A 13108-nucleotide genomic window follows, 5' to 3' on the forward strand; every position below is an offset into this window, starting at 1 on the left:
GGAAGCTCCGGTCCGTGAGCGTGACAGCAGTAAAGTATCTCTTCCAATTTTCCTCTAAAGAAAATCAGTTTGAAATTCCATATAAAACCCAATAAATGCCCAAACACCAGTTTATTTCAAATTCCTGTTTTCTTATGCAAAGCAATTTTTGTCTAATAATTTGAATGCCTTTTAAAGTAATTTAAAATTTTGATCTGCATGAGTTTTCTTTGAATATCAGATCGAGTATGAATTTCTCCTTCCTGCTTACTAATGGATATGACCATTTTGAGAAATACCAATTTGCCCCTGTCCTTTACACATAATGTGTTAGACTTCCTGCCAAGTGTCTAGTACTCTGACTCATCCAGGCATTATTAATGCAATTACATTTCGCTATGACCTTCGATAAGAAAATTAATCCAGTGACTCACTGCAAGCACTCCAATATTGCACCAATCGGCTACAGCAGACCTTCCACACAACCTGCACAAAATTTAGTCTGTCTGCATCATTTATTTTCTCATAGTGCAGTATGATGTTGAGTATACAGTTGCTGTATACAGTTGCTGTACGATGGCAATATGCACTGAGTGGCAGCATGAAATGTCATCATCGTGTTGAGTGTTGCCTCGCCTGTCAGTTTTTGGTTATACCTGAGCATTTATGCAACTTGCCTGCATTCTAAATAAACACTTCTCACCTCTCATGTTATGGCCCATTATTTGTATAATTGAGTCTTAAGGTTTTCAAGACCTCCCAGTGGTCTTGGCTAGGGATGATATGTGCATGTAACAAATGCCAGTCTTGTTTTTTTCTTTCACTGATTACCTGATTAAATGTGCGGCCAGTGAGGTAGACAATCACAGTAATGTGTTCTAATATCTTTGCTTTCCATTACTTTTGAATTGCTTCCATTAGGCATATAAATTGTTGGCTGCTTTCCATCCAAAAACCTCATTTTTCAGAAACTGCCTGTAATAAGATTATTCTCTTGGTAAATGAAATAGAGTAGTGACTTTTATGTAGTTCTGAATGCCTAGTTGTATTCTTTTACTTCCCAGTGCTGGTCACATCTTACTTTCTCATGTCTCAGTATCCTGACCCATTTTATAATATATATTATTGCTTTAATCCACATTAAAATGAAAAGACCTCTGTATATGGAATGACTCAAGACTATATTAAATCTTACCTAAGACTATATGCTGTTCATATACTGCATTTGCTTGTGATGCATTTACTTGGGACATAGCTAGAAAACTGAAAAGGCATTGATCTGTCCAGCAAGTATATATATATATATATATCTGTTCATTAAAAGAAATTTCATTTCCTTATAATAATACAGTACAAGTAAACACTCATATCTGGAGAATTTGTCAACTACAATGCAGGGTAAGCCAGGAGGTTTTGTTTTTTAAAATCCACCCAGGAAGTCCATGTTATTTGGAATAATTGTGCTACTGGTTGCCTTGGATTGTATGAACCCCAACTGTTTGTTGAAAAGCTAGCAATCTACTGAAGGAAGGTGATGCCGTGTATTCCAAAACCTCTTTAGGTATTTGATGGGCATGGAAATGTGTATGTAATGACAGCTTTACCAGCTTCTGTCAGTCACTCATTTTGCTAGGTATTCTTGCGAGGACAGAGCATCGATTCACATTTCATGATGAACATAATAGTGATGAGCAAGTCAACAGAATAGTTTCCACCTGCTGTCTTTCTGTGTGCATGAGTGTCCCTGAGAGAGTAACCTCATTTCCTGTATTTAGTTTAATTTTTTTTCTTGCTAAAGTGCTATATGTGCCATGAATTGCCATTATCTGTCACAAATACTCATGGAAGGTTTTGACTGCCTTAGATTCTTCCATTTTCATAGCACTGTTTTGAAGGTGCAAGAAAGGTGTTTTTGAAATTGTCCACAAGTCGCTCTTTTTCAGTGTAGCTTTCAGCCTCTCTGTGCAGGGGCAGGTCAGTGTACCAGTTGCTCTAAGCTTGTGGAGTTTTCCTCTGATATTCATGTAACATTCTTATAAAAAGATTGAATTTTTCATGTTCAGTACAGAAAGTACTTTTACCAAAACTCAGCCTTGAGGAATACCTACAGAACAAGCATAAAGTCCTTTGGGGTTCATGCTGAAGTTGATGAAAGGTGTGTACAAAGCAAACAATGTTAACACCCAGCTCAGGGACATCAACAACAGACTGTGAATTGGAGGGAGTGTCCAGAGGAATGATCATGGACAGGGTGGGTCAGAACATGTTTGCTTTCTGTATGTCACTGACCTTGACACTGAAACAAGGAGACAAGTTTAAGAAATATTGCTCATCAGTGTAACATTAGGCATTATGCCATTCTGCTATAAAATGCAATATTTATGGTACTTTTGGGAAGTTTAGGGATGGAGTTTGTCATAGATGTAAATAACGACCCATGATACTGGCTAAACATGCTGTTGAATCCCTTACTCCCTCTGTATATATCCTTTGTCCAGTTTGGACAGTAAATAAGATAAAACTGACAAAGGTTCTCTGTGCTTTAACATTGTCCAATTTAGACACAAAATATGGGCATATTGATGTGGCTTTGTGTGTGTGTGTGGCAGAAACTGACAGAATTTGCTTTAAAGGCGTCAGTGAAATGTAGTTTAACCCACCTGACCCAGGTCATAAATGGGACGGCAAGCATTGTCTCCTTCTGAGGATATAGGTGGTACCAGAGCCCAAAGATTCTGTTTTATTATAGTCCACCTAACTCAGAGAAGAAGAGGCACTTTATTGGGTTAGGAGTGCCTCAGCACTAGTAATTCACATAAAAATGACAGATGGGCATTGATTAATCACCCAAAAGTGTGAAGATACAGTAGCCGCCCGGTATTAGAATACTGTTGAGAGAAGCATTGCTCTCTGTGGTTTATCTCTGCAGCAGAATCATGTATAACTGATGAAGCAGAAAATTAAATGCAGAATTGACACATATGAGCTCTTTATCTGTTACAGTTTATCAGTTTGTCAGCAAGAATGCTTTTCCAGAACACAGGGAAGCATTGGTTTGGGGTGGGGGATGAAGCAAAGTGCTGAAGATCAGAAACAAAAGGATGCACACCGGGGTTGAGGGAACCCCCAAAAATGCACCATCACTGGCAGGTTTCCCCATAGCAGAATACCCCAGTCGATTGCCAGCTTGCTTTGAGTCCAGTAGCTTTGTGTGATAGCATTACAAAGCATCGGTGGAGAAGTGATTGCAGCGACACGGGACCCTGGCCAACCTGGCTTCTTAACATCAGGAGAGGTTGACACAGTCTGACAGTCTTCTGCCTGTCAGCTTGGCTCAGGGCTCTCTTCATTGGCGTGGGGAGGGGGATGTGTTAGGGACTTCAAGCTGGCATGACGGCCATTCTTCATGATATGTGGCAGACTCCACTGTCAGCCCCCGTCGCGCCTGACTGGCAGCGATTCTCGGGCTGACTGACTGTGAGACTCACTCATCCTGCTGAGCTCTGAGGCCGAAGTTTATAAGGTTACTCTCCGAAGACATGTTTCCGATAGAGAGTACACTGTACTCAAATTGGCTGCCGCTTCTCATTGGTGTGTGTTTGTAAAAGCTGATATCTGTCTGTAAAGCATCCTTGAGTCTGAGAAAGGTGCTATACAAATGTAAATAATGGGATAAGGCGATGCAAGGTAACTCAGAACGGTTAGGTTTGTTCAAAAATACTGCATTGTTTGTAACAGTCTTTATTAAACAATATTATTATTAAAAACAGTCCTCTATAATCTATACCAATTATAGTAATAAGTGATAATAAACAAACTAATAAATAAGTATAGTAATACAATAATATATTTTTTTGAAGTTCTAGGGAGAAGATGAAGCTGTTGATGCTCTAGTGAAGTTAAATCTTGTCATGTACATTCCTGCATGGAAGATGGTCCTGCAACAATAGCTACATCTCCTTCAAACTTTACGTCTTGGTCATTAAGGCTAGCCTAGTGTATCATATGTAGTGCCTCATTTAATTTTAGGTCAACATTGAGTGTGTAATACCCAGTTATAGCTTAAAGGAGGAATACTCTCTTAAACATGCACCAGCCTAATGCAATATTAGTTATTAAATTAGTTTATCATCTCAGATTTAAATGGCATGTTGCTGCTTACTACAGTGATTTTTTTAAAAATCATAATGATATACAGTTTTTGATGATTTGGCTATTTACTCTAGCCCAATGGAATTTACCTGGCGTTGAGAACACACATTATTTTATACTGTGAAAGAGCTAGTATTTTGTGGTATAAAGCTAGCATGTGTAAGGTAAGTTTCTATGTGACCTACACTGTAGTGTAATTTCATTTTGTTTCCCCAGTGCATGACATAGCACTACATGATCTGGGTGCCACTCTGCATTTCCCAGCTTTTGGCGTGTAGTTCAGACCTGGATGAGCTCCGAAGGTGCATGGCATAATAGCACGGCGTTGGAAGGCAATGTATGGCCTTTTTCTGCAGCCTTATCCAGGCTGTGTGTTTTCTGCCCACGTGCTGCGAATACCAAGTGCCTGGGCCTGCCAGAGTGCAATTATCTGGCAGGCTGCACATACGTGCTTGCGGGAGTGGCGCCGGCCCAATCTCCACCCCAACTCCCCCCACCCCCATCCACCCTCACATCCCATGCACACGCTCACAGGTCCACATGTGCCGGCACTAATGAAGGTGAGGGTTTGCAAGGCACAGGCACGGCGCAGTATCTTATTAGCATGTTTAACTTGGAAAACAGAGAAGTGCGAGGCAATTGGAATCACACTGCACCATTGAGGCTCAGGGACATAAGATGCATCTCTTTGATTTCACTGGCGGGAGAGTTAGAAAGACAAAGATTAAAAAAAAAAAAAAGTTTTGATTGCTCAGTATTTTTATCCATGTGTGTGCCAAATGCTGCAAAGACCAGAACCTCTTTAAACTGTCCAAGAAATAGAATCTAAATTATTTATTCTAATATTAACATGCAGACTGATACCAGAGTTTCAACTGAAACATCTGCAAAAAACCTGAATACTAACTCATTTATATATTTACACTAAATTTTTAATATTTCGTTTATTGCATCTTTGATAATAAAAGTGTATCTTGACATTAAAGGCTCCACTGCATGGGGTGTGATTTCAAGCTTTAAGAGTACTGAAGTATTATTGACCAACTGAATACCTTAGAACCATGGGCAAGTTCAGCTGTTGCTCAGCTCATAATGCTAAATGCAAAAAAGCAAGAGGTGAATACCCCACATTACAGTAATGTTACATACTTCTCATGTCTCAAATTTATAGCTTTGTATTTATTTGTTGTTTGGTGATAACAGCAACTAAAATCTTAACTGAGCCCTTCTTCCGCTTACTAAGATTAGTCAATGAGACATGCAGATTAGTACCCCCTTTCTGAGTACATTTCTAACAGTGACAACCCCTGTCTACCTTGTCCTCCACAAACATCTCACACATCAGAAATGTCTGACCTTGAAAGGTATCGGTATGGTGTAATATTCAACAGGTAAACAACACACCCATACTTCAAGGTCTTCAAACCATAACAAAATACTAAGCAAATACATATTTCCCCCTACTCTATACTTTCTCCTCATTATATAGTAACTTCTTATTCTCATATCCATCGTAAACCCTTAAATCACATTCAGCCTAATATTCAGTGTTTCTGCGTGATATTATCTCATTATCCACACCAGAGCTGATAAGCAGTGCCTGGAGGAGGAAAGTAAAAAAACAAAAAAGAAAGAACTGAACTGTTCATCAGATCTCTCGTTATACTCCATAATGATTGTAGAGATGGTCCTGGGGCTTTCCACTGCTGTTTCATACACGTGCCGTCTGAGCCTCCTATGTCAGGAAATGAGTGACTACTTGGCTGCCCTCACTACTTTAATACATTTGATGCACCTGAGGCACAGGATTAGATTATATGCAACATGTTCCTCACTAGGCAGGGCCCTGCAGACCAAATGAAATCCCTGAGATATACTCTGTTACTCAATAATAATAATTTTAAAAGTTTATATAAAATACTCCTACTTTATGACTACCTCTACTATTAATACTCCTACTACTATTACTATCGATTATATTAAAAAAAAAAAACTCTCTAAAACAATGTAAGTAAAACAACATAATACAGCTTCACTACCGCAATGAAAACTAGCAACACATGTTTTTTTGCCCATAAATGCATAAAAATATGTTATTGACATTTGCAGGCAGGGCACATTTGTTTTCCACTAGGCCCTTGCTTAGGTTTTGAGGATGGGACTAAGGCATACTACCAGTGATGCTAAGAGCCTTGGTGACTAGTTTTTCAGTTTGCATGCTTTTTTCTCTCCTCTCATCTTGTTTATTATAGCAACCAAACAGTGTACAGAGTATGCCAAATATGGTGTGCAATGCATCGTAATGACAAATGTTACATGCTAGGGATAGAAAACAACATTTTAAATATACAACAGTAATGAAAAGGTAACATGAATGTATGTTGACCCACTTGTTATTAGCTATTTCAATTCAACATTGTAACACAATCCCCAAAATCTACTAACATATGTGCAAGTCAACATAAAGTGTGAGAATAAAGTGTTTGATATTTAATGCATAAGTCTGAGCTACATGGATCCAGTTTTTTCAGTTTCTCAGGGTAATAAACTGCATATGGACAATCTTGAATTGCCTCTCTGTAAACTGATTGGAACTGAGATTAAGGCTAGAAGGAGATAGGCTAGAATAAGATCCCATGTCGTTAGAAATCACCATGTTAATTTCCCATCTAATTCTGGATCATACAATCAATCAATCTATCATATATATATATATATATATATATAAATATATATATATATATTATCATATATATATATATATATATACTATATATATATATATATATATATATATATATAAAATCTCAAGTCTAACATTTTAAGGTATCTTATCATTGTGTAGACTGAGAAAGCACTGAATAATAATGCTTTTTAATATTTTCCTCAATGCATTTCCACAAGTTTCCTTCCCGGAGATAACAGGCAGGTGAAAGTGAAGGATGTCATTTAAATGCCATAAATGTAAATGTTGGACTGCCTGCATATGTCTAACAACAGACATTCTACTTCTTGGTGAACCATTGTTTGATGGTTTTAAATTAATTATGCCATGTGATGCCCTTTTTGAGAGGCATGATCATTTCTAAAAATGTGTAGAATTCTAGGAAAAATTTTAACTATGCTCACTCTGCCTAACAAACATAAAAAAAGGTATTCCCAGTGCTGCAAATAATTTTAAATTTTTATAATGAGTGGAGGAATATTATTCTTAAACAAGATGTTTAGAGAAGGTGATATCCAGATAGAAGATAACCCTAACCAAGATATAACACCCAGTGGGGTTCCAAGTGAATGGCAGCGAGTTCCCTGGATTGCTCTCTAGTGGCCATTGCTACAAATTTTAAAACGTTTACATAATATTCTGCAAAGACTCTTAAATTTGTAATTAGATCGATCAATCAAGGTAAGGTGTTAAGTCTAATAGTCAGCATAAAGTGATCCATTGACAGAGACATGAATATCAGGGTCAGTGTAAAGTGATCTGTTAACAGCAAATGTGACGCGGGGAGGCTTAGCAGGATGCGAAGTGGAGCGGTGATACGCACAACGACGTTTATGTCTAGACACAGAAGCCAACGTAGCTCTTCGACCATCAGGGGATCAAACACTGACCATACTAATGTTTACACAACGGACTTATATACGCTCACTTTAACAACACAACGAGAAGCAGGTGTGAAGCACATGGGGGCGTGGCCACACGGACGAACACACACACACACACACACACACACACACAAGTAGACGTCTGGGGGGAGGGGCCGTACAGTGACAGCAAAACTATGAATATCAGGGTAAAATCTAAGTGTTTTAGAATTGTTTATTAATAATACTGGCGATTAAAGATGCGGATGGACCTTGCTAATCGGATCTGATTGTTGGCTATTGGTGACAATGTAAGCAATGGGGTTCCTATACAATACCTGGATCCACAGGTTTTCCTGAAACTCAAAATGATTTAACAGATTAAACGTGTACATTCCATCCAACCAAAAACCGTATCTGCATCTAATCCAAGTAAAATTATATCTTCTTAGGTGATTTAAAGCATATTGTATGACATTAAGTAAACATCTAACATTGTTCAAGGATTATGCTGAGCAGTATGTTCTTTAAGTCAGCGAGCTAGGATTTTTGTTAAAACCATAGCGTCTATGGGCATTAGGTTCTATATGAAGCTAGATCTTCTGGATTTCTCCCTTTCAGGATGATATTAGACAATCTTAGGGACAATGGCAGAATACCTTTAATTAATGCATCTTTGTACATGCAAAGAAATCGAGTTTTAACCAGAAATTATCCAGAAATGTCAGTGGATCTCTGTCACTCAAATGACACCATGCATGTTAATAGTTGATAAGTCTATAGAATAAAAAAGAGAGAATGTTAGGTTAAATGCATGACTTAAATTTATTTGCATTTCTTAGTCATTTCTGTAATTTACACTATATATATATATATATTATATAATATATATATATATATATATATATATATATATATATATATATATATATAATGAAATTACATGAAAATTTGAAAATTAGGAAAATCAGAACATTATTCCCCACACATACCTCCATCTGAGCAAGCAAAAGGCAATTATAAACTCTACAGACCACTTTAACATAGGAATGGAAACATAAGCTTCCACATACATACATTTGCTATTGTAATCAGTTTATTATGCTTTGGCTTCTGGACTGATCAAAACATCCAGGCTGCAGTATTAGAAGATGGGACATGTAGCCATGTAGTTCTTCTAGAATTACTAATGACATTGTTGACTTTACCAGAAGGTAAGGCTTTTTTATATATATACACACACACACACACACACACACACACACACACACACACACACACACACCACACACACACACACTCACATATATGCAGCATGTTTTTGCTACCTGTTTTTATTTATTTTTAAATGTTTCTCACTAGCTTTGATCAGTGTTTTTGGAGATGCAAAGTTATGGGATCACTTTCTCTCAGGATCTCAAACCTTTATTCCTGTGGGCTGGGATTGGCTCACTCAACCACCCTCAACCTTCTCCCTGACTGCATGCCCTTATGTGCAGACAGAGCCTAATGGGCACCTGCTTTATGCTACTCCATATTAAGTGTCAGTGGCTTTCTGCTGTTCTGCTGTCAGACTGCAGAGGACTGACTGACTGCGCAAGTGTGTAAGAATGTTGCTAGATGTACCATTTGAAACTGAATAACAGACATGTCTCACTTAGACAAGCAAAGCAAGCCAAACACATCTCACAGGCTCGGTCCATGCAGCACCCACTTGCAAGTCCTTGCTCATTAAAGACCAATGATTTCATGAGTACTCATTTAAATCAATTTAAATAGAGTGGGCAGCCTTCAGTTGTGTATCTGGCATCATTCCAAGTGTTTTTTTATTTTCAAGTATTTTTAGTGGAAATTCGTGTCTGTGGAAATTAATAGCAGACTGGCCTTGAAGAATGAAATAGGAGGAATATGGCATATGAGTCTGAACAAAGAGATCTGAATTCTTAATTAGGAAACATTATGAGACATCAGCTATCACCAGCAATACTACACCTTCCAACATCAGACACTGTTCTAGACAGAGGAAAGCTTATTTCACGCATCAGAGAATATCTCTGTTTCACACAGTCAATTCACTTTATTGCATTTGAAATGTTGCCTGTCATCATCAATACCAGTCCAAAGGTTAGAAACACTTGATAGAATATATGTTTTTCATAATCTAAGGCTACATTGTGATTGTGAACATTGCACTTTCCATAAACAAATCTTGGCAGTAGAATAGGTTGTGCTGAAAAGCTTTGCAACTTTAAATGTAACACTGTCATAGGTTGCCACCTTTCTGCCCTGCTAGATCTGCAGTAGTCAAGTGTATGTGCTATTATTGTGAAATAGAAGCATCTAGGAGCAACTTCTTCTTATCTATGTCATGGTAGACTTGTTTCATCACTCTGTTACCAGGAGTGAGTTACATTAGTCAAGACTGGAGATGACAATATACTGAACAAGAAGCTGAGTTGCTACCCTAGACAGAAAGCTAACCAAGTCAAATTTGTGTCTTGAGGTGAGAATGTCAGCTGATCACAGTTATACCAAGAGTTCTTGCATTACCACAGACATACTTCAAAATAATAATTATTAATTGATTAGCCCAGGTGAAGATTTTAGGTATAGGACTAACACCAGTAATTTCATCTGCTTTCCATGGTCTGTATAATCTCTCTGGTGATAGGTTAGGTCTGACACTGCCATTCTGCCAACCAGAAAGCTGACTTCTTTTCAGCCCTAGCCTCTTTTTGCAACCTCCAATTTCTAGTACTGTCTTACACTTGAATTACTTCTGAGAATCTTCTGTCTTATGCCTTCTCTCACTTGCCACAGAGGAATGGCAGGGAAAGCAGCACAGGTCTGCTTCTGTTTCTGATGTGTCGCTTCACATCCCTTGCTCATTCCTATCTTAATATTTCATCATTTAGCTTCCATGCAGCTGTGTCCTTTTCTACTAAACTTCACATTATTGTAGTTTACTTCTCCACTGTTAATCTTGGTAACTTCATAGAAGAACTGAAGATCCTTATGAGTCCTTTCCCAATGGTTAATCTCATGGTTAGTTAGACTGGTTTCAGTCTCCTAGGAGACTTCAGACAAATTAGAATATCATCTAGAAAAACCTCATCTCAGTGCCATCATCTTTTGAGTTGACTAACTCAAAAAGCAACATACTGGACTTCAGGCCTGTCCCAGAACTTGACTTGACCTCTTTTCCCTACTCAGATCACCATTTTATCCCCTGCCCTTCCATCAAGATACCCACATCTAAGTCCACTTCTAACATAACTGTTGTGACATCATCCTTCATGTCAGACCCACTCAAGTTTCATGCTCTTTTCTAAAGACAAAAGTATTTATCTAAAGTTTTTTTTTTTTTTTTTTTTTACAACAGCCATTGGCATAAAGCAGCTCTATGGATGTCTGAGTCTAAGCACCCAATGAATAACAGTGGCAAGAAAAAAACTCACTAAGAACTTGAGGAAGAAACCTTGAGAGGAACCAAGACTCAAGTGGGAACCCAGCATCTTCTGGTTGACACCAGACACCACAACAGAAACAAAATAAGCAATAAAGTACAATTATCCAAAAAAGCTAGTCCATGCATTTATTACTTCAAGATTGGACTACTGTAATGCCATAATATCTGGCTGTACCAATAAGTGCCTAAACAATCTAGTTCAAAATGCAGCAGCCAGAGTTCTTACTAGAATTAGAAAATTTGATCACATCATTCCTATCATAGATACTTTACATTGGCTCCAAGTAAAATTTCATATTGATTATAAAATACTTCTAATAACCTACAAAGCACCAATGGTTTTGTCCCACAGTATCTTAGAGAACTCTTAGCGCATCATGATCCACCACGTCTGCTTAAATCAAAAGGTGTAGGCTCTTTACTAGTCCTGAGAATAAGAAAATCTACTACAGGAGGCAGAGCCTTTTCCTATAAAGCTCCCACATTATGGAATAACCTTCCTGTAAATGTATGAGATTCAGACACAGACTCAATATTTAAAGCTAGGCTGAAAACCTACAGTCAGGCATTTTATTAAATACTTCCCATCTTAGGTAAAGGTTTAGATCTGGGGGTCCATGGGCATTGAGAGTTATGGTAAAAAGGGATGTTATGATGCTGTCACTTCACCTCTCTTTTGTCACTCAAGTTTATTGACTGAGCGCAGCGGAGTGCTGATGTTCCAGGGTGCCCTCATGCCTGTGTTTCATTCTGGCTCTTTCCTTTTAGGTGTACTGCCATAGCTAGATCTGCCAGAGTCCATCATTGCACATTATAGTTCCCTAATTTACACACCCTTGTACCTAGACATGCCTAATCTACTCTCTCTTTCTGCCAAGGTTCACCTACCACCTGATATCATGATGTTACCGAGCCTTTTCCCTTCTCAGTTGCCATGGCTACTCTAACTGCCCTGATGTCCCCTCCTGTAACCCACCACACCTACACCCTAGCCAACTTCTTTTCTCTATACTCATTCTCTAGAAAATATCCACCACAGTATTATACCACCAACAATGGCCTGATCCATTGATACAAGGCAGGATGGATCCATGCTTATGTGTTCTTTAAGCCAATTTCTGATCCCATGATCCAAATCTTGCAGCAGAAATTGAGACTCATCAGACTAGGCAACATTTTTCCAGTCTTCTATTGTCCAATTTCTGAGTGACTGTGTGAATAGTACTCTCAGTTGCCAGTTTTAAGATGGCAGGAGTGACACCTGGTGTGGTCTTCTGCTGCTGTAGCCCATCTGCTTCAAGGTTCATACATGTTGTGCATTCAGAGGTGTTCTTCTGCACACCCCAGATGTCCTGTGACCTCTTGCATCAAAAAAGCATTTTCACCACAGAACCACTGCTCACTGGATATTTTCTATTTTTTTGGACCATTCTCTGTAAACCCTAGAGATGGCTGTGTGTAAAAAAGTAGATCTGCAGTTTCACCAGCTCATCTAGCACCAACAACCATGCCACATTCAAAAACCTAAATCACCATTCTACCCCATTTTGATGCTCAGTTTAAATTTAAGCAGGTCACCATGACCAAGTCTGCATGCCTAAATGTATTGAATTGCTGCCATGATATATGCTGATTAGATATTTGTGTTAAAGAGCATACGAACAGAATTGTACTTAATTAAGTGGCCAGTGGGTGTAAATCCATGCAATCATCTCAGCCAGTGTCCTACAAAGTGATATGCAGCAGAAAATGCAGAGTAAAAACAGCATATAGTCAGTTACATATAGGGAACAGAAAACCTCTTCAAAATAGCTTGTTTTTAACTGCATGCTTTGAAATTAGCTTTCTGAACAGATAACCCATGGCATAGAAGTCAAAATCATTAGCACAAAGTTCACCAGCAGTGAGGGCAAAACACCT

At 38.3% G+C, this 13108-nt stretch overlaps 1 protein-coding gene across 5 annotated transcripts in view; it reads right to left on the bottom strand.

The window, feature by feature from the left end:
* Positions 1–13108, bottom strand: part of frmpd3 (FERM and PDZ domain containing 3) — an 86488-nt gene that overhangs the window by 32473 nt on the left and 40907 nt on the right. Inside the window, exon 1 of one of the 5 annotated variants that reach the window (XM_035532007.1) lies at positions 2640–2652. The exons of the other annotated variants lie outside the window; for them this stretch is intronic. The gene's annotated coding sequence lies outside the window, so the exon portion shown is untranslated. Of the gene's footprint in view, positions 1–2639; positions 2653–13108 lie in introns of those variants that run through there. 5 annotated transcript variants of the gene reach the window in all.

This window comes from Electrophorus electricus, chromosome 12, assembly GCF_013358815.1.
Source record: "Electrophorus electricus isolate fEleEle1 chromosome 12, fEleEle1.pri, whole genome shotgun sequence".
Classification (NCBI taxonomy): Eukaryota; Metazoa; Chordata; class Actinopteri; order Gymnotiformes; family Gymnotidae; genus Electrophorus; species Electrophorus electricus.